This window comes from Onthophagus taurus, chromosome 1 (genome assembly GCF_036711975.1).
Source record: "Onthophagus taurus isolate NC chromosome 1, IU_Otau_3.0, whole genome shotgun sequence".
Classification (NCBI taxonomy): Eukaryota; Metazoa; Arthropoda; class Insecta; order Coleoptera; family Scarabaeidae; genus Onthophagus; species Onthophagus taurus.
Window position 1 is genome coordinate 24,797,728 of NC_091966.1, and position 24,036 is coordinate 24,821,763.

General features: G+C 33.6%; 1 protein-coding gene and 1 long non-coding RNA gene across 2 annotated transcripts in view; one reads left to right on the top strand and one right to left on the bottom strand.

Moving 5' to 3' along the window:
• LOC111415452 (low-density lipoprotein receptor-related protein megalin) overlaps positions 1-24,036 on the top strand; it is a 340,990-nt gene that overhangs the window by 83,377 nt on the left and 233,577 nt on the right. The window lies entirely within an intron of this gene.
• On the bottom strand, positions 11,976-13,290 carry LOC139431908 (uncharacterized). Its single transcript, XR_011641942.1, has 3 exons — positions 13,208-13,290; positions 12,957-13,160; positions 11,976-12,247 (listed from the first exon to the last, which is right to left on the bottom strand). It is a non-coding gene; the product is annotated as an uncharacterized lncRNA (long non-coding RNA).

The following is a 24,036-nucleotide window of genomic DNA, read 5'->3' on the forward strand; positions in this document are numbered from 1 at the left end:
CGGTGACGAGAGGGACCGCTTCAGCCCGGCAGCAATAATAATAAAATATTACTTTACACTTGTTCTTCAACAGGTCCAAATTCTTTACAGGTTAGGGTTTTACTTTTAATTCAAAAACTAGTAGCTTCTTGTCTCTTTGGCTCATCCTCTTAACATGATGTTGAATTCTCGAATCTCCTTTTCAATTCCTTATTTTTGGATTCCTCTCAGTACTTGACAGCGGTTTCATCACTTCGAAGACTGTTCTTCTAAGACTGTTCTAGAATGTTGTGATATCGCCGCGAAATCTTGATTCAATCGGTAGTGTTGTAGTTTTTCAATGTTTTCACTCAATTTCTTAGACATTGCCATGACTAACAATTATCCTTTTCTCTAAGGACTGTAGGTGGTTGATTTCAACTTAACAGGTTTCCCCAGATCGTAACCAAAACACCATAATATACAGATAAGTCGACAGTTGTACTCCTCCTTAGAAATAATTTATCTTAAATCCTCATATAAATATCCTTTAAATTTGAATTGAAAGTGAAAGATTCTGTGTATAATTGTTCAGATAAGGGCATTATCCTATTGTTTTCGCGTGACGGGCAATCACGTTCGTATCGTGAGTTTCCGTGTTGTTATTTTTCATCTCTGCTAAGCTCGATTCAACCTTTCTAATACTCCCAAGTATATTTCGATTTGTTTCTTTCCGGATCGTAAAATGCAAAGACCCCGGAAAAGTAGGGGGATTGTCATCATAGAAATTACCTTAGAGAGTATGGGAATAAAGCCAATCCGGACCCGTATTGTGTTGTCACATTGATTTGCGATGCATTGTACTTGCGCGTAACGTACGCTGACGTATCAGTGCTGTATCGTATTGTAAACAAAATTCACGTTATTGAATCCTGGAGGAGGATGAGAAGAAGTAGAGAAGTTGGAGGTGGATCAACGAAGACGACGGTGAAGGCGACGACTTTGGCGTAAATAAAGTTTGATTTATTCGATATTTCGTGTTCGTAAAGCTTTTGTTGGCAGCAATTTTGCGTTCCGTTGTATCTGTTGTCGTCGTTCGAAGAATAAAGTGGAGTGGGTGAACGGATACGCGATTTTATACATTCAGGAACAAATATTGAAATTGTTTGCGAGCTTTTCTCCACTTCTAGAACAGCCTTCTAAGATTTCATATTATCATTGAGATATTATTTATGATAAGAAGGGCATATTTTCGACTTCATTATTTATATTAATAAAATGCACATAACATACATATAATTTGAGATATAAATCATAGCTTAATTCCTACAAATAAAGGTTTATGATAAGGATGTACAATTTAAATATATATTTTCATTATTACAATTAGGTTGGCATTGCTCTATGGAACAATTCTCTGTTAATCAGATCAATTGGTAATCCTACCTGATCTGATTCCAAGTTCTCTATCGGTACTGTAAAATTACGTCCCCACGTAATATTGTTTAATCCCCAGAAGTCATTTTCTACAGTGGAAGCCTCTATACCGCTGGATGTTCAATTACATGAAATGAATTTCCTCTAATCACAATGCGTACCCAAAAGAATAATCTTTTTTAATACAACTAATTTTAAACAACAAATTTCATTATATCGTTAATTGTGAGAAAATACGTCAATTAAGAAGTTGAGTTTAATTCAAATTTAATTCAACGGTTTCATCAATTCTATAGTATATCTATATACAGAACATCATAATTTAGATGTTTCGGGGCTTCTTATATGCCTGAGATATTATCGTTAATGTTTCGAGAAATTTACATTACCTGTTTAAACATTCATAACTGTTAATTCCATTCGAAGTGTTTTAGTCTTCGTGGTCGTCGTCATTAGAGAAGATGAAAGACTTTTACGACGGTTACGGTAATTCGTCAACCCGTTAAAACGAGTAAAAAAAGTCACGAGTCCCTAATTTAGTGTGAAGAATTTTTTCCATTTCGCTAACACTTCTTTTTTACGATTTTCTTACATTTTATGAGAATGTCTGATCGTAAAGCCTAATTAGCAAATTTTAAAACACTATTTTAACGTTAACAATAAATACGAAAATTACGTGCAATATTAAAACGTGGTGGTATTAAATTTTCCGCTTTGTAGCCGGCTGGTGACGTTCCGGTGGCGTTCTAAGCTTGTATTTTACATCCCCTTATTGTGCAATCAGGGAACTTGAGCAAACGTAATCCATTCTCGTCGAGTGTTCTGGAAAATGCCTCCAAACCACGTCGGTACCTTCTACACGTTGAATTGTAAGCGCGGTTACACAAAAGCAACGACGTTAGTACTGCAGCTTCCGTATAGATCTGTCTTTGCATGCTAGAATGAGACGATATAGTAAGGTACTCGGTGGTTTGACATAGTGTAAACCATGTTTCCGGGACGAATACAATTTCTCCTAGATTACAGACTCGGAACTAGTGGCTTTAACGAGGAACAAAAGTTGCGGATTTATCACAAAACACATGTGTATTAGAATTATACATGTATGTGTATGTACATATATGTTTACAGTCAAGTTTGTAAAAATTGCAACAAATTCAGTTCGAAACCACTTTTATAACATTAAAATAAATCACTATGCAATGGCATAATGGATAACAGACATACATAAGCAATTAATATACAGTGTGTTAATTAATTATCGTACCCGACGTCATCATTGCAATTATGCAACCAATATCACAGTATTGGTATTCCAATACGCGATTTGCGTATTTGGTTGCATACTTGCGATAATGACGTCGGGTACGATAATTAATTAACACAGTGTATTATAACAATTGATCGCAAACGATATCCAGTCAGTTTTTCTAAATTTATTCAATTCTTGTGCTTTTATAGAAAATTGATATTATTATATTAAATATCGTTATCAGGTTAAGTAAAAACACTCGGTCTTTTTATTTATTGACATGTAAAATTAAATAAATTTACATTGCCAAACTGTAAAGTAGTGGTGGAACGAATAACCTATCCGGCCATTTTTTAAAATCCGGTCGGATACTGGATAGTTACCAAATATCCGGCTTCGACAATTAAGTTTTAAAAATTCGTATAAAATCCAGTTCTTGGAATATGAGTATGAAAATTTCCCAAAGTGTTAATAAAAGTGTCCTCTTTCCAATGAACCAACCCGTTTTGAAAAATAACTTTTAGTTTGTTAGAAAACAATATTTGAAGTTTTGATAAAATTTTCGAGGTTGCAATTTTCATCGATAACTTTCAAAATTTGCTACAAAATTAATTTCTTGAAGGATCCTTGTGGAAATATCACCAATTATTAACTAAAGTATCCTCTTTTTAATGCAAAAACCCGTTTTAAAAAATCACTTTTAGTTCTTGAGAAATAAATTTTTGAAATGATCGACAATTTTTTCGAATTTTGCAATTTTCGCCGATTAAGTTTTAAAAATTCGTATAAAATCCAGTTCTTGGAATATGAGTATGAAAATTTTCCAAAGTGTTAATAAAAGTGTCCTCTTTCCAATGAACTAACCCGTTTTGAAAAATAACTTTTAGTTTTTGAGAAAACAATATTTGAAATATTGATAAAATTTACGATGTTGCAATTTTCATCGATAACTTTTAAAATTTGCTACAAAATTAATTTCTTGAAGGATCCTTGTGGAAATATCACCAATTATTAACTAAAGTATCTTCTTTTTAATGCAAAAAGCCGTTTTAAAAAATCACTTTTAGTTCTTGAGAAATAAATTTTTGAAATGATCGACAATTTTTTCGAATTTTGCAATTTCCGCCGATTAAGTTGTAAAAATTCGTATAAAATCCCGTTTGTAGAATATGAGTATGAACATTTCCCAAAGTGATAATAAAAGTGTTCTCTTTTCAATGAACCAACCCGTTTTGAAAAATAACTTTTGGTTTTTTAGAAAACAATATTTCAAGTTTTGATCAAATTTTCGACGTTGCAATTTTCATCGATAACTTTCAAAACTCGCTACAAAATTAATTTCTTGAAGGATCCTTGTGGAAATATCACCAATTATTAATTAAAGTATACTAGCAAATAGTAAATTGGAAGAAAAGGTTCGAAAAAAAAGTGTCAAATCACATGGGTCAACCTATGATATTGCAAGAAATCTCTCCAATTGGTCGGATTCTAGAATTTAACAAGAAATCAATAATTACACTTTCCAAACTTTGTAGATAAGCAAATTTACTCACTACAGAAATTACAAGCTATAGAAGAGGAGAAAAAGTCGGATATAGGAGTATATAAACCAGACTTCGGAAGTAGTCTGGAATTATAGTAGGTTTGGAAGATTAGTTTTACGATTTCTTTAATATTGATGAAGCAAGTTTATTACGGCACATATTATTTCTTTGTCGTCTTTAAGTAGGTTCATTTAGAACACTGACAGGATGGATCTATTCTCCATTAACAAAATTATCTTCCTATATAATGTTAATTAACATCAATATGTAAGTAACATTTCAATACCCAAATTAGATCACTCAGATTCTGATGTTTGCTTTTTTGATTACTCCCACTTTTAAATTTTTTAGAATTTTCAACTTGTATCTTTAAGCATTTCAGTTTAATTTTCTTCTATTGCAATGACAGCTCCATTGCAATTCATTGCAATCAGCATAGTATCTATCTGTTATGCTAAATGAATCTGTTTTTCTATCTGAAAGAAGAAGACAAACTTTTCATTTCTTTGGATTATTTAAAGAAATAATATTTATGTTTAACAAAACCATAAATGAAGAATCAAATGAAAACTGATCCTAAGCAATAATTGCAATGATTTTTTCCTTAATACTGTGTGAGTTTGCCGGTTTATTTATCATATATAATCCTTTCGATTACTTCTCCCACGATCTAATATATTAAATGCACCTCAGTATAATTAATTTATTGACGTCATTCAATATAATATGTACGAATAAAAAGCGATAAGTTTCGGAGCTAGGAAAAATTAAAGATATTGAGAGCATTCTTAGCTCTTTGCAGTCAGTTTAGATGTATTGAAACTCATTGCAAGCATTTCTAAACTTAAGTATAGAAACTAATTAGAAACCAGTAAAAATGAAAACTATTTATTGCAACTATGTGCCATTGCAAGCTATTGTTGTGGTTAATGGTTTGCTGGTGTGGGGAGATAAAGCGTCGTTGTAAAAGATGTACGATGCTACCAGATGAGCCCGACCATTGCTACCAATTAATGAGCATCTTATCATCAATAAGAAATTATTTAACGCTACCAGGACTATTACTAAGGAAAAATGGAATAAATATGTCTAGACACATAACTGCAAAACATAATATCGGAAAATGGATTAATCCAGATTAATTAATGAAAACGGACTACGTTTCTATCCAATCTGCTAACCACTGATTATGATATCGTGTAACATGAAGAAAGCAGTCTCTATTTTGTCTTAACTTTTTTCGACATTTTTGCGCTCTATAGTCATAATTTCTAAGCAATCAGTGACTTGGGTGTTTGATGTGTAATGGTGTCTTGGTAATCGTATGTAAGGCTATATCGTCTGTGGAGCGACTGTTTCGTTGTGTTATTCTTATAGCCTGTTGCATGACAATTATGCTCTTTCCTAATTTACCTTGTGTTTGTTGAATGCAATTCAGCAACACTTTAATAACAGATTTTTGAGTTGTTGTGAGATCAGTTGAAATCACCATCTCCAACGTACCAACTGCGTTTCATATTGTTGCGATGACAATTACCAGCTTGATTCTGTATACGTTGATCACAACACAAATATGTTTGCAAAATGATACTGTTCAGTGTTTGGCTTCCTACCTCGCAGGTAGAGTAAAACCCTCTTTTACTCAAAAGCTATGTCTGTCTCGTCTAATATCCTCCAGGGAAACATCGTTTTCTCACATTCTAAATTTTTAATGTGTACAGAGGATGTGAGATCTTTTCTCGTGTCGTTCAAGTTGTAAGGATTGTTTGGCTTTGTAGTTCTTTTATTTTATTGCAACAATTTACTATATATTTCACAAAGACATCAAACCAGTAAAAAATGAAACCGAAAATAAAAAAAATGAACTGAATTGAGAAAGAAAATAGGTGACTTTTTTTTAACTTGTAAATCGTATTAGTTTATCACTGGACTCATTGGTGAGACGATGAATTTCTGAATTGTTTTCCAAACAGTAAACTTTCCACGGCTGAAACTCTCAAAGATCACAAACGGTAAATTCAAAAAAAATGGTATTGCATTCCCTAAAAATGTACTGATTTTAGTATAATTGTACCGATTACAAAATTTTGTGCTGGATTGTTACTTTCACGTACTTTATCCATGAAATTGTACTGAATTCAAATTGTACCGAAACGGCAACACTGCACCAAACCCTTTGCAATTTAATTACTTTGGTAGGAAAGAACTTTCGCTGAGAATCACATCAATAAAGAATTTGGTAACGATCTTTTACAGCAGATTTTTTTTAGTGAGAACATCACAATATGATTCAAAATATCGAAGGATTGTGAATTTATTGGAACTCCATAAATCATCTGTATTTTTTGGATTTTCAATTAACACTTAATACATTTAAAATTCTTTCAGCGTTATTGTCGATTAACATATTCTGGGCGTTCCATTATCTCTTTGGTTAATGCTAGAATTAAATAATTCTACTTATTTGTAAATGATTTGTTCCATTTAAAATTTTTAATGTATTCGCTCTTATCTAACACATTTGATGCTCAATTGTTTTTTTAGGATATAGCAGATAATAAATTATTAAGTACTGAACTTTTTTTCTATAACATTTTGTTATATCTCCAACAATAGTCGAAACATCTGTTGTGACAATTCAAATCAAACGCACTGTATATCCATTGATGCAGCGCCTCGCTCGCAAGCGACCTTGGCTTAATTAGAAAATATATTCTTCTTCATTAACGTAGCATCTCGCCCGGAAGCGACCTTTGTTCAATAGGAAATATATCTTTTAAAAGTGTGTACTGTGTGTAAATGTGCGATTTATAGATTTTGTAAATTATAACGTTCGTTAAACTTTTCAATAGCAACAAAAAAGATTATCATAAAGATCCAAAAATGTTAACTTCATTTGATGATCATATCTATTATAAAACACATAATTACATCTACAGATGACGGTGATAATTGTAATCTCGATTATATGTAATTTATATTTTGAGTGTTATAATACCTTGAGTGCTAACAACATTGGTCGTGTTTGGACTTACTTTTTATGTCAATTAAAGGTATCAAAAGTGTAATAATTTCAAACGATGTATTCATCCTTAACAAACTGAAGTGGCCCACACTGACCTTTTTCAATTTTTTATGTGACAGTAATATATTAACTACATTTATAAAAGTGTATAAATGATGGAATATTAAATTTTAAAAAGCCATACATTGCTTCAACCATTTTTAGAAAATGTAATTTTAAAATATTTTTGAAACTACCGTTAAAAGCACTATATTCAGTTACGCAATTTCGTTGAAATTTTATAAATCGTGATTGTAAGATATTTACGGCATTAGTTCTAAAGGAAAGTATGCATAAGTATAAGTGTATATAAGGTTTAGTAAGTTACAAGATAACATTGCAACAGATAATGGGTAAAAACGAGTGCTTACAATTTCCTTCGGAAAATAACTCAACAAAATTGACAACCTATTTGTGTACTATGCTGTATCTACACGTATAAGTAAATATAGGGTTACTGCTATTAACTTTATCGATCTATGATATGAACGATAGAGATGTGAATATGTGGAAAGCAATACATAGAGGGAATAAACTAACACGAGTTACCCAAATTTCCCTCCAGTATAGAAGAAAGTAAAAATAACCTTCTCTAATATTTTTATTGTGTTACTATTAATTATTAATTTATTAATAATAATATATTATATAATATTATTTATTAATTTTGTATTAAGCTATGTCGATGTTTATAGTGTATAGTATTCGTTCATTCATGTTGATCTTTTAGTATAACTGACGTAAGTGAAACATATTTCATTAATTGTATTTACTTCTTTATTTTTAACGTGAATGGTTATATATCATAAAATGTTAATTTTATCTGTAGGTTAGCTTGATAACGGTATAAACCGAAATCGATAGGAATCAAAAACAAAATAAAAACATCAAGAAGTATAAAATTAACAAGTTTTATTGGATTCTATTATATAATTTTGATGAATAATGGAAAATTTACAACACATATATAATAATAAATGTTCGAAAACGTAAAAACGACGTTTGCATACAGCGCTATATGCTAAAACTGAGATGATAGACCTTAAGATAATAAAGATGGAATATAAAGAATCTCAATCAATGGAAGAACAATATTGCTAGATTAGATAAACGAAAGAAAAAATGAATTAATTATTGATACTGGACTGAAATGTAATAAAAGGTTGGGTATCTATGCTAATAATTTAGTTACAGTGAACCCTCTATATAGCGAACACCGATGTAACGAAATTGTCGTTATTGCGTTAAGCCACAAATGTCTTCAACACATTTTATATGGCACTTTTTTCATTATAACGAAATTTTATTATAATGAACTACGAACAATTATTTCATCCGTAGAATATAATTTCAATGCAAACTATTATCGTAATTGCGAATACGAAAATTTTCCTTGTTAACTCAGTCTAGACCATATTCTAGCTAGTTTTTAGTGTTTAGCTTTGGAAGTGGACGAGTTACGACTTACTTGCTTCGCGAACGTTTCGGGTTGAAGCCAAGATGTATCAAGATGTTTTAATATTGATGAGACTGGTATTTTTTTAAGCTAATGCTAAACCGTACTTTGGATTTTAAATTCAAAAAATGTTATGGGGGCACTAAAAACAAAGAAGGAATAACAGCAGTTTTATGCTGCAATGCTGACGGAAATGAAAAATTAAAACTATGAATAGTAGGAAAATTAAAAAATCCAAGATGTTTAAATAAATTCGATCGTTCCCATTTGCCATGTCATTATACTGCTCAGAAAAATGCCTGGGTAACTTATGTAGCATTTCGAGAATGGCTCAACGCAACATGGTAGCTCTAGACAGAACAGTGTTGTTAACAATGGACAATTGACCAGCACATAACATTATGGGAATTAATTTGCGCAATATTAAGGTCGTTTATTTTCCGGCTAGCACAACAAGTGCACTACAACCTCTTGATCAAGGCACAATTCCGACTATGAAGAAACGATATCGTGCACGACTTGTTAGAGCAGCAATTTTGGCAATAGAATCAGCCCAAGAAAAGCTAAAATGGAATATTTTACAAGCGATGAGAGCGTTGTCAGATTCGTGGTGTAGCTCGTTAGTAGCTTTTTACTTATGTGCTTTACTGATTGATAGGCTGAATTTGCTGATGTAGAATGGGAAAATTATCAACAAATCATGTCAGTTCAACTTATACAGGTTAGTTTTAATGATTACGTCAGCGTTGATGGTGCGATAACGACTACAGAAGCAGTAGACATAGACTTAGCAGTAGTGAATGTAGACCAAGAAACCGAAGAAAAAGAAGAAGGCGAAGAACACGATGAAGAAGAAGTTAATATAATAGCACCTTCAAGAGCTGAAGTTTTAGCCGCTCTCTATACAATCCAAAGGTAACACAAATATTATTAGTTATCCAACTGTGTAATTATTAACATCACAATTTCAAGATTTGCTGATTCAGAAGAGAATGTTTCTGAAAACTTCATAGATTCTTTGAATAAAATTACCGAGGAATACCTAATATGTACAGTCAGAAAAAAAAGAGATGCGTCGACTTTCGTTCGTATAGGCCGTCCAAATTACATTTTCGAGGTTCATTTTACATACTGTATATGGGATTTTGTGTAATTTGGACGGCCTATACGAAAAAAGTTGACGCATCTCTTTTTTTTCTGACTGTACTTATTATATTAAACTTATTACACAGTCGATGCTAATATATTTACCTATAGCCTACCCATTATCATTCACTATAACGAATTAATTCGTTATATCGAAAATACGAACACCTCATTATAACGAACGGTTTACTTTCCTCCCTGCGTGTTCGCTATATCGAGGGTTTACTGTATATTGAAAGAAATTATTTGTTGGATCCATCGTAACCAGTGACTAAATAATTTGAAAGTAATAGATTTTGTACTTTTACTGGTTAAAAACTATTTAAAAACTATCCGCAGGTTTTGAGGCCCTTGCGGCTACTCCCAACTCCTTTCTAGTTAATCCTACACATTTGACAATCCTTTCCTTAGTTCAATTAAAAATTGTTTTCTTTAAATTCCTACAGATGAATAATATTTTAATTTTTAATTGTTTTTCGTTTGTTGTCTTTTGCTTTTCATTTCTGATCAGACATGTGTGACATTCTTTCGGAACACCCCGCGATGTTATTCTAAAAATATGCCGTTGTGGAAAAATTTTACTTTTTTAAGAACTTGTTTTATTTCTTTCTTGAACCATTTGGCCAAGAGTTTTTAACTTGTATTCGTCGTAGTTTTAAAGTGTTTTCTGTATAAATAGTATAAAAAGAAAATTTTTTGAAATGTTAACTTTAAGTTAATAAATAGACTGCGTAAGTAATAATAATTATAAATTTTATATTGTTCAACACTTATTTGTATAACTTTTTCAATTTTCTTTGTTGTTTAACAACATGTTTTTTGATGATTGTTTTTTGATGATTATTTTTAAAATTTTTGGTTTTTTGATACTAATTTGAAATTGTACGGCTTCTTGTAGAGCTTTGAAGATGATCGAATAGATCGAAACATGTCACCTTCTAATGAATAAATAGTTTTTAACCAGTAAAAGTATAAAATTTATTACTTTCAAATTATTTACTGTATATGGTTGTGAGTACCTAATCAACGAGAAAATTTATTATACAAGCACAGTATGTTTAACCCGATTTTTCAATTGTTTCTTCATGTTTCAAAAAAATTACGATGCCAATTACAATGTCGCTGTTACAAAGGGCACATGGCAGAAAATTACACGTCGGTCCTTTGTACGGTGCATTGTACACGGTGCGCCGCATCGTCCATTTGAGCCTTCAAATTTTCAATTACGTTCGGCACCGTAACAAAGTTTGAATGTTGTCAGAATGGGGCTGCGGGCGGTGGCTGGCAGCACCATCCAACGGATTCATCATAGTTACGCGATCCATTTAAGCTGATGTACGGTCACCATTGAAACGCGGTAAAAACCGGCCAAATTGCGCTCCCTATTTGCATATTTATTTAGAGAGAGTTCCCGGGGAATTTGAAGGGTAAAATATGCACGCCGATTTTAGGGTAAATCCCGCAAGCCGACGCCTTGTGCCTTGTCCCGTTCGTTCTGGCCTTTTGCTGACGCCCCGTGTCGCTCCGGGGGATATAAAATGTAAATTAACAATCGCCGAGCTCGATTTAATTTGCACGGGTCACAGCGACCTCTATTTTAGATCCCAGATCAGTTTGTAAAAGATTTGTATCATTCCTGTATAAAAATTTGGTTTATCAGCAATTTTTTGTTTGTAGAAAATAGTAGTGAAGGTCACATATAATTTTGAAGCAATGATGTTCAACCTATACCTTATGGCAATTTACTTAAAACCAATGTTATTGAACCTCTCAGATTTAATTAAATACAGAACCTTTTTCTCTTTTATTAGCTCGTTAAAATTTTTCTAAACGGTAAAGTTGCTCTCGCGCCTATTAAGGCAATTGATGACATTCATACTGTTTTCACCACTTTACGCTCTAGTTCTTCTGGCAGGAATAGCTTTTCTCTAAATTACAGTTCTTGGTCTAAATTCTTCGATCCGCCTCAATCATGTTAATTAGTCAACTTAAGTATAATCATCTGTGTTATTATTAATCCTATATGTTATTAATGTTATTATATTTAACAACATTATTGTATAAAACGACAGCAAATAAAAAATAAGAAATGGGAAAGTATTTTTTTCTACATAAAAACGTGGTAATATATTTAACATTCTGTTGGAGTACAGCTTTTGTTACATTTAACACCGGACCGCGGCGGCTAATCTGCTCTTTGGAAATTTTATCGCGACCTTTTCTTCACCGCCCGGACGTTTCCTGGAAACTCCCGATGGAAATATGTACAAGAAAACACGTCGCGCATACCAATTTCGACTGATGGTGAAAAATTTCCACGGCCCTTTGTAGTACCAACTCGGTTCTTTTCAAATGCAGACGTGCCCACTTTAGAACTGTTCTCCGCATATCTGTACAAAGATGGGGGGAAACTTTATGACCGCGGATAACTTTCAAGTGATATATGATTTCGTCGTAGAATGTTCAAATATACGTGCACGTGTTATTAAAAGATATATCGAGTTGAAAACAAAATCCTTCAATTTTAAGGCACAAAAAATTTCGTTTTAACGTTATTTAAAGTTTTAGCATGTGACATATTCGTGATTACTAAAAAGCTATAGTACGTTTACCTCACGTTCAGTTCGTTATAACAAGTGGATAATGCGCTGTCACAAGCACATAGCAACACAATATTTCATTGACACGGTAATACAAGCTGACGTTTAACGTTAACGCTGTTCAGGGCTGATACAGCTGTATTCGTTTTGTTATCTCCACCCACTGGCCTAAATAACGTGCCCCCAGTGATAGACGTTAATGATCATCAAGTTATAGTGTACTTAGTCAAATGTCAAGCTATAAAGATTTTATTTAACTTTAAAGTTTAAATCTGGGGAAAGTTTATAGAACGTAAATTTAGAGGACTCGAAAACAAAGCAAATCTATAATTTCCATTTATCAAATCGTTATAGTTACATCATGGACTTGATGCATAATGTAACACCAAATTAGTTATGTATGCTAATTAAATTACTCTGTAGTTAACTATAAATCATGAAATTTAAATATGGTACAGTTTTAGTTAAAGTTGTTTTCTTCTTTGGAAATCGGTATTACCTGAAAGAATAAGTAACTCTGGCTTAGTTTGGTTTATTATTATGCTCAATTTACTTATTAGGGGCTGTGCCATAATAACCATATAATAAAAAAATGCTGCATATAATAACCATACCCATGGTAACCAAGTCGTTAGTTATGAATTACTTTTAAAATTATGGAGACGTAGACTTCCTCCAACAATTTCGGTAGCGGTACTAGCATCTGGAAAAGATGATGTTAACGATTTGTTAAACATTCTTACTCCATACCGTTTCAATACAAAATTTTGCAAATTAATAAACAAAATATTTCCACTTTAGATCCCTTACCCATTAATAAAAAACAAGACATTTTCAGAATTTACGTTGTCATGTCGTGTCAAAATATTTTGTAAATGATTTGTCAAAAACAAACATTGATGACTACCATTAATAGTCTTCAATCACAAATGATTACTAAAAATTATCAACCTAAACAGGAATTTTGTTCTAATTGCAAAAATCAATACAAGTCACGTTCTAATTCTAGAAATCGTTCTTTGTCATCATCCTCTTCATCTAAGCTGTGTTTTTATCACGATAAATATGGACATAATGCTTTGAAATGTTCTGGGGTGTTTACTATATTTATCATTTTCACGGCTTTTTATTTTCGATAAAACAAACAATTATCATTTTTTAATCGATATGGGTGCAGACATCAGTTATTCCTAGATCTATTTTTTCAAAATATAAAAAAGACAAAGATTCTTGTCTTACAGCTGCAAATGGGTCAACTAATAATAATAATAACCACTTTATTAATGTCAAAAAAAAAACAAATATCATTTTGCCAGCGAAAGGCAATTTACACATTGTAACTAAGTAGCATTTTGACATCAAAAGGAGCAGCACAGACAAGTCTGATTTAAAGCCACCCCATACGTAAAGAAAAAAAAACCAAACAAAAATTTTTATATCAAAAATAAAAAGAGAGAAGAAGAATGTAATTAACAATAAGAGGTTACTAGTTCGCACAAAATCAAATCACTATTGCAGAATATATCTCATTCTAAAACTAAACCTAGTATACTAAATATGCTATACTATTAAAAATCACATTTTTGTATCTTAAATTCAAATTATGCACATCAGTTCTATAGGTAATTTTTCCGTACAAGTAAGGAGGAGTCTTAGTAGTTACTATTTGATGTAGACGATACGCCAGATGAAGGGAACGTCTACAAGTCATGTCCAGCCAACCAGCGTACGCAATCATATGAGAGATCCCATCCTCCTGCCTAATACCATAGACAAATCTGAGGCAAGACTTCTACACTCTCTGAACTCTTAATGAGTCAAGGGCAGTAATACAAGATCCATACACCAAGTCACAGTGATTAAATAGAGAAAGAATTTGCGAATCACAGTTTCCCTATTCAACATCTGCCTACTTGGTATAACATTTTTAATTTGCCATACGACTGTCGTATCAAATTGTTGATATCATTACCAAACCGTAAATATCCGTCAATTGTTAAACCCAACACCTTGAGTTTATCCACGATTGGTACAGGATTGTGAAGTATCTCAACATTAGCCGTATCATCCAAAAACAGCTTTCTGTAGCTCTTCGCACCCAAAACAATCATAGAACACTTCAATGGATTCAATCTGAGTTGGTGTGCCTCAGACATAGCAGCCAAATGATTTAGATCAGAATTTATTAGATTCACTGCTTCTTTAATTTGATTGGGTGGAAAGGAGTAATAAACCACAGTGCCATCTGCATAGAAGTGATATTTCCAATATTTAAGGCAATCAGGAAGAAAAGATGTGTAAATTGAAAATAAATCTGGGCCCAATATAGATCCCTCTGGTACGCTTGATTTCAAATCCAATACATCAGACAACTCAATCCATTCTTACTCTTTGTGTTGTGTGACTTAGATAATTCCTCAACGTTTCAACCGATCCATCACTCAAGCCAACATGGTGAAGAATAGAAAGCAAAATACCGTGATCAACTGTATCGAATGCCTTCGTATAATCCAAAGCTATTAGTACCATGATAAAGCTCCTGTCCGGTGCTGCAAGTATATCATCAGTGACACATGATAGCGCAGTATCACAACCGTAACCCTTCCTAAAATCTGACTGAAATTTAGGTAATATCCCTTGGTCAAACATATGCTTACGCAGTTGCACAGATATTATTTTTACGAAAATTTTCGACAAAACAGGCAGTATGTTAACGGGCCTCAAGTCCTTCCACGATGATGGCTGCGGAATTTTGGGCATAGGAATAACAATTGATTCCTTCCAACAGCAAGGGAGCCCAAACAAGGTAATACAGGAGTTGATAGTATGTCGTATTTCAGGTATAATAAAAGGACAGCATATCTTCAGAATCTTGAGATTAATACCATCAGCACCAGTGGCATTAGACTTAATTTGCACCACCGCGTCTTCAACGTCTCCATCGTTAACCTCAGTGAACTGTAAAATTTTGTTAATACCATTTTTTAGTGAAGAAGAGTATTTTAGACACACACCATCTTTCGAATTAGAAAGTGTATTAACAGTTACAAAATACATATTGAGCATATTACCATCCTTAAGATTTTCTGGTATATTATTATTATATTTATTAACAATTTTATTATGTCATTGTTACGTAAGAATTTCCATTTGTCTGAATTAGACACACTCGACAGCTGCTGCATAAAGTAAGCTTTTTTCTCAGCGTACGGTAAAAAAATGATAAATGTTACTTTGAACCTCAGAAGAAATTTTCCATTTATCTTTACAATAGCTGATAAAAAAAATCGGTTACCACAGGCACAATAGATATAATAGAATCTGTTTTAAACGCATTCGATAACAAAGAATATGTTGAACTTACCTGCTGTGATCTCAGTAAACCGTTTGACACTGTCGATCAGAATATACTACACAAGAAATTGTACTATTATGGCATCTCACACAAACTATTAACATCCTACTTGAAAGAGAGACAACAGCTGGTGGAAGTGAACAGGGATAGATACTCAATAAGGCGGCTCATGAACGGAGTACCACAAGGATCAGTTTTGGATCCATTGCTGTTCATTATCTATATCAATCTGCCTTTCACTATAATATCCAAAGTGACATCTTTATAGGCTGATGATATGTCATTTATAACAACAGCACCTACAGGGCAACAAGTGAATATGTGCAGCGACAAAGGCTTGGAAACAGCAGAAATATGGTTCCATAACAATAAACTAAGAATCAATACTGATAAAACACAATATTTAAAATTTTTGCCAAAAAATGAGCCAACAGTATGTAACATCAAGTATTTAGTGTTGAACATATATAGCAAACTCACGTGGCAATCACATATATCGGATGTAGCTTCCAAATTAGCCGGTGCAATATTCACAATCAGGAGAATGAAAACGGTTGCAATTCAGGAAAATGTTCTTACTCTACCTTGTATTTACATCCTTTGATTACCTGATTAAAATATGTACATGGGATCAAGGAGAATCCAGGAGGAAATAATCATACGCATAATTTCAACACCTGAAATAATAGTGCTTTTTAGGTACCATACCACATGATCAAGACAAGCCAAAATCATGTGGATTACTGGGGCCCAATATTATCAAACTACCACGCTCTACAGACCAAACAGTTAAGAACAGAAGAATCTATTAATTTCCAACAGTTTCTACATCATTGACGATTTTTTAAATTATAAAATATAAATGTGTATTTCAATGTATTGTAAACAAACGTTTAATCGATTCAACAACCCAATTAATATTAACTGGTCCACTGGTTAATAGCGATTTAATAAGAAATCCAGATTTTTCGAAAACCGTTAAGCATTCCGTTGAACATAAAATTGTAACAAATTCGCATCTACCTTTTTGTAAACCAAGACGTCTGGATTCTTCCAAATACAAATTGGCTAAATCGGAATTTGATAATATGATCTCTTTAGGAATTTATAGACCATCGTCATCTTCAGTGGCATCAGCGTTGCACATAGTACCTAAAAGAGATGCTGGTGATTGGAGACCGTGTGACGATTATCCTCAACTAAACTTGATTACAATGCACGATAAATACCCTTTGCCACATATCCAGGATTTTAATCTAAATTTACATGGTTGTACTATTTTCTCAAAAATTGACCTTGTAAGAGCATATCATCAGATTCCGCTCGCTAGGATGGAATTTGAATTCACGGATGCCTTTTGGTTTGTGAAACGCGTCGAAAACATTTCAACGTTTTATAAATGAGATTACTGCAGGTTTGGATTCTGTTTTTGTATATTTGGATATCTTAATAGCTAGTAAAGGCGAAAATGAACATTTTGTACATTTAGATATTCTTTTTAAAAAACTAAACGACTTTGGCATTAACATAAAAAAAAAGTATTTTTGGTGTAGAATCAATTAACTTTTTAGGTCACAATATCACTTCGAAAGGAATTCATCCTTCACAAGATCGAATTGAGGTGATCTAAGATTTTCCTACAGCAAAAACATCTTGAATGTTTTTTAAAATTATTTATAAATTTTTACCACAGGTTCGTACCGAATTTTTCCTCTTTACTTGCACCGTTATATCATTTTGCAAATCATCTCTGAAAATTTAAACGAAAATCCATAGATAATTGGTCAAAGGAATGTTTGCGTAGTTTTCACGAAGCAAAAAAATGTTTAGCAAAAACAACCATTTTAGCTCATCATTGTAAAACTGGTTAACGTTATTCAACTTCTGTAGGTGCCGTTTGATCACAAACAACTGATAATATTCCATAACCTTTAGCCTTTTTCTTAAAAAAACTCTCGCCTTGTCAAACAAAATATGCGACTTGATAGAGAGTTATTAGCAATTTATTCCTCAATTATTCCCGATTTTAGAAAAATTTCATATAACTCTAAAAGCCGCCATCATTTCTAAAGGTACCAATAGTAGTTGAAAGAATGATCTTCCATGAATTCTATTAGGTAACAGATCTCCTCTTAAAGAGGATTTAGGATGCTCGTCTGCCGAACTTGTTTACGGGCAACGTTTACGTCTACCAGGCGAATTCTTCATCACCTCTCATGATACGGCTATCATAAATCCATTACTTATTTCACTAAGAAAATCTTTTTCAAAAATAAAACCTACTGCAACATCCTCACATACCTCTACTAAAATTTTCGTTCATAAAAATCTGTATGAATCAGACGTCTTTATTCGACTACTTAGAAGGTATTAAGTCAACTTTAGCTCCTAGGTATGAAGGACCTTTTAAAGTGGTAAAAAAGAATCCCAAAACTTTCACTATTTTAAAAAATAATCAGCGACATTGTATCAACCGATTGAAACCAGTATTCATTTTAAACAACAATAAATCTTCTAATATTGAAACATTTAATAATGACGGTCTACCGAAGAAGGGCAGGGTCCCGAAACCTGGTATAGACAATAAAGAAAAGAATGACCACCTCAGTATTACTTATTTCTATTTTATTTATGTTAAATTTTCTAGTGAATATGGATGAAAACGATCTCAATAATTAAATAAAAAGAAAAAAATTAGATTTAATCTTAATGAATAATTAATAATTGATTAATAACGATTATTATTCAATTATAAAATTTATTTAATCGTTTTCAATTTTCAATTTGGGCCGGGGAATATTATATATTTGTGGCATTACCACAATAATTTTAATAAATTTATTAAATGTTATTAGTTATTACTATATATATAAATAATCTAGATATTGTGATTTCATAAAAACAAAGGTTCATTAAAAAGTAAACACGTATTTTATTAATATTTAAATTAATAAATAAATAATTACACCGCTACACCCATTTATTATTTTATTATAAATTCCGTTTAAAAAACTTTTCTTTTGAAGATTCAATTTCGTTCATTTCACCAGTAATTTTATTAGGGGTGTATCATAAAATGATCATAAAATATCACGAAATAATAGTACCTATGTTGTGTAATAAATGGGAAACATCAAAGGAAAAATTCGTCAAAGTAAATATTCGTTTCCGTTTTTGAATTGTACGGTTTCTCGGCACGTATATTTCCGATCGGACGATTCCCAATCATCCCCTTGGCACATCGTTGATGGTCCCCGATTTTTTCCACGACTGCGATTTCCTTCCTTTTTCAATGTACCCGTGTCAACAGAGATTTCCGACCACATCGTCTCTTGCCGATCTGCCTCATCTCCCCCATCGAAAGGGTTTCAATTTAACAAGATCTCCTCTATTTGGATATCGAAGTGGAACGTTCCCGTTAACCGCAAGGAAATTCTGGCAAGATTGCCACCCTGTTCGTCGACCTTTGCTATCTCGAATTGGAAATAATGCTCCGCAAATGGAGAATCCATTGATTTTACATCAAGTGCCTTTTGTATAATTGAATTTGACGTGGGTTTGGATGTATTTAATGAATCTATACTTGAGACAGATTACTCAAACTGTTAATTTTGCAAGTCTAGTTGTTCATCTTAAACGTTCATTTAGCGTTCATGAATTAATGACGTCTACGTGCTTCAGGTGGGATTTCGTGTAATGTGGAAAATGCGACTAACATCGTGATGGCGAGCTACAGGATTAATCTTGAGCATTCCAAACGCGACAATCACTCCAAGAATTTCGTACGTTATCTATACTGTCCTCATCCTCTTCTTCGCACCCTTCTCCTTTTGTAGTTGAGACCCCATTGCATCCCGATGTCTTTCTCAATTCTCTCCGTAAATCCGCCCCCTCGCTAGTGGATCTTTAGGTCTTGCTGTGTATAAAAAAGACATTTGCACGGTGGCTCGTCGCGTTGCGAGCAAGGCTTTTTATCGAAACTCCAACTAGGGCGACGAAAGGAAGAAGAAAGAAATCCCTGACTTGAGAATTTAGTCAGACAACTGGGTCGGGGGCAAACTGCTGAAAATTTATGGGGTGAAAACGCTGAACTAAACGCCACGCAAAACGAATTTCAGGGCCAGTATTACATCGGTAGAGGGCGCGATGACCGTGTGTGCTTATATAAGACGTGAAACCCGGTTAAATATGTCACCTGTGAAACGGTTAATGCTCGGGATCTCGAGGGGATTTCCCCGAGAATGTGCTTTAAGCTTTTTCGGGTGTGCTAAATCGGATGGGATTGCTGAAATTCCGAAACTCTCGTTATTAGAATTTATTTGGGGTAAAATATATTTGGATTTAAGTGATATTTATGTTATCGGAAGGATTTTGTCTCTGTCATGTAATAATTTCAATAAATGGTAAAATTTATTTAACACCATATTTTACTAATTTACTTCAGGTATTATAAAATTTAAAACAACGTAGTTTTTAATAAAAACGGAAAGCTTTTAAGATTATGTACCATCGTATAAAAAAATATACAGCATAAATAGGACAAACTTTATCCAAATTTTTTTCGTTGTGATTTTGAACTGTTATAAACGGAGTGGATTAAACTTTTTTCAATTCAGTTTTTCAGTTCCAAAAAATATTGATTTATATTGTCGATTCAGTCCTCTGGTTTCATTTTTGTTTACCACCAAAACAGCATAAAAAAGTATCTAAAGCGTAGCGTTAAAATTTCTCCCAACCCAACATATTTGATTTGATTATGAATGCGGAGTTTTTGCTTGTACGGCTGAAAACTGATAATAATAAACTATTCCTCGGTGTTTTTTACTGCCCTCCTTCTATGAACTATTTCGATCAGTTGGAGGAGATTTTGGAAAGGCATTCACTTATCTATGGGACTATCCTGTTAATAGGGGATTTTAATACCTGTCTGTTGAGAAATAATATTCGTGGTGAGAAACTTCAGTTCGTTATTCTTCCTTAAACTTATCTATCTTATCCTCTCTGCCTACTCATCATCTTCCTACCTCACATTCTCTTCTTGGTCTTATTATTACATCCTGTCCAGACGGCATACTTACACATGGTCAGCTACCTGCCTTCCAATTTTCCAACCATGATTTAATCTATGGTGCTCTACGGGTGCAGCATCTGAGTCCTTCTCGGCGTGTTGTGACTTACCGTGATCTAGGGCGAGTTGAAACTAATTTGCTCTTGTCAGATGCACTGATGATTGATTGGCTTCCACTGTATCGTTTAGCAGATATTGATGCTAAAGTGGACTACTTTAATTCTAAAATAATTAATCTCTATGATAAACATGCCCCACTTAGGCAACGCAGGATGAGACACCCGCCTGCACCTTAGGTGAGTGATGAGATAAGATCTCTTATGCGACTGCGTAACCGTGCAAAGTCGGTATTTAAACGTACACCCTCTAGTACTAATCGGGATAATTATCGAATTTTACGCAACCGCTGTAATCATAAATGCAAGTATGCTAAGAGATCTTATTTCTACAGGAGGCTGTCCGGAGTCGCGCCTTGAACATTTTGGAGGACTATGAGGTCTCTCAGAGCGATTGACTCTCCGTCTGTCCAGATGGATCTTGATTGTGAGTCGATGGCAAATTTTTTTGCTCCCCTAATCATCGATGACGTAACTAAGGCGGCTACAATTAATGATATTTCTTACCTCTCTTAAATCTTGCTCCTTCTCTCTTACGCTTGTGACCGCGACCGAACTAGGTGATGCTTTGACTTATTCGAAGTCAAAGTCGTAGTGCTTCCTCCCTTAACTCATATCTTCAACTTTTCTTTTGAGCGGTCTTTATTTCCCTCTGTCTGGAAGGTTGCTCATGTCGTTCCCATACCCAAATCCAAGTTCTCTTCATGTAACACTGATTTCCGTCCGATTTCAATTTTATCCGTGCTATCAAAAGTTCTTGAACGCTTAGTTTATTTACAGGTTCAAGGATTTCTAGAGAGGTTTAATTTACACAATGAGTTGCAATCGGGTTTTCGCAGTGGGCATAGTACAACTACTGCCCTCATTAAAGGCATCTCCATTTGGGGTTCGGGTCCGAGAATCAACAGGGTGTTTAAGCTACAAAAGAGTTGTATCCGCGCTTTGTGTAATCTAAAAAATTTTGAATCATGTAAAAAACATTTAAAAAAAATGTATATACTTACCGTGCCTTGCATGTACATCCTTACTTGTGTTAACCATGTACATAATAATAATACACATCTCTATGACATAAACTCCGTACATCACGAGTATAATACGCGACAAAAGGACTGTATAAGGGTTCCGTATCACCTTCTTAAGGTGACCCAGCAAAGGTGTGGACTACCAGGGTACAAAACTTTATAACAAACTACCGGATTGCATAAAGAACATGAACTTTTTGGTGTCTGAGGCCTATTACTCGGTAGAAGAATTTTTAAGTAATGCCCACCGTATGACCAAACTGTATTAGTTAATTACTGTATTAGATACTCATTGTTGAAGTATACATATGTATTTTGAATGACGTCTGTCCAAAAACTTTTTTGACATATAAATAAACATTAAACATTAAAGTTACTGATGATGTTAGATATGCCTGCGACAACAAATGTGTTTCTGTGCTAGTACTGCTCGATTTCAGCAAGGCTTTTGATTCTGTCGACCACAGCCATCTTTTGGCGTCTCTTTCTGCCTCATTCACTCCCTCCTGTGTTTCTTGGTTTCAATCTTACCTTTCTCATCGCTCCTTGTGCGTACGCGCTAACTCTTCGATTTCTTCTTCTGCTTGTGCAATCAAATGTGATGTTCCTCAGGGCAGTGTATTGGGTCCGTTACTTTTTTCTTTGTTCGTTAGTAGTGTTACTAATTATATCTCCTGTAATTATCATTTGTATGCTGAGGACCTCCAGATATATATTATACTACAACTGTTGTTGAATTTCCGGAACCTATTGTGCGACTTAATAGCGATCTATCTAAGGTCTTGAACTGGTCTCGGAGATACGGACATAAATTGAACTCAGTTAAAACGCAAGCTATTGTGTTTGGACTCGCCAATTACTTGGTAAGATTAATCCATCTACCTGCAGTGATCTGATGCTGGATGGAAATGTCATGCGGTTTTCTGACACAGTTAAAAATCTTGGAGTCCTTATGGATTCTGCACTGTCTTGGAAACCGCAAATTCAACATGTTTGCAGGAAAGTTTATGCTTGCTTCCACTCTTTAAAAAGACTTCGCTGCTTTCTTCCTTCGGTGGTCCGTCGTAATCTTTGCTACTCACTTATATTTCCTCACTTCGACTATGCGGTTGCGGTTTATCCCGATCTCTCAGTGACTCTTCTGAGTAAATTGCAGTGGCTACAAAATAATTGCATCCGGTTCATATTTGACCTAAATAGATTAGAGCATGTAACGCCGTGTCGCAATTACATTCAGATGTTAACCTGTGAGGGACGTAGATCCTTTCGTTCATAACTTCATCCCAAAGTACTTATCAGATAGGTTCCAGCAGTTATCAACTCATGAGCTTGCTACTCGTTCACGTTCTGATACTATTCTTACATTTCCTATTCATAGCACTGAAATTTATTACAGATCATTTACAGTACACTCGATTGCGCTGTGGAATGGACTGCCTTCTGAAATTCGTAATATTTCTAACACTGCTAATTTTAGACATGTTTCAAGGAGCCACTTGCTTGTCCTTCAACTGGCTGTTTCCTGATTCTTTGTCTTTCTCTTCTTTTCTCTCTTCAACGGCTCTCACTTGTTGGCAACTGATATCTGGCAGATTCTTTTGGTCTCTTTTAGCCGCTCTCTCTCTCTTTTCGTGTCTTTTCTTTGTTTTTCTCTTTGTTTTTCCCTTTTTCTTGCTTAATCTTATTTGGTGATAAATGTTAATAATATCTAATTATCACTACTTGCCATATTCAGTAAATATTATTTGTGTTTGTTCTGTTGGGTCATTTGACAGAGATCGCTAGTGCGATAAAATGATCCAGTTGCTGATACTGCTTATACTGTTTAAGTTTAAGTTTATCCATTGCTCGACTGACAATCGACAATGGGATTTTATGTATATATTTTTGTTCTTATTATTTTTTTTTCTCATTATTATTTTTGTGGCACTAAATGGTAAACAATTATATTATAGTTAAGGAAAAATTAAATGGTTTACTTTAATGAGTAGAGACAGACACCATATAAAAAACAG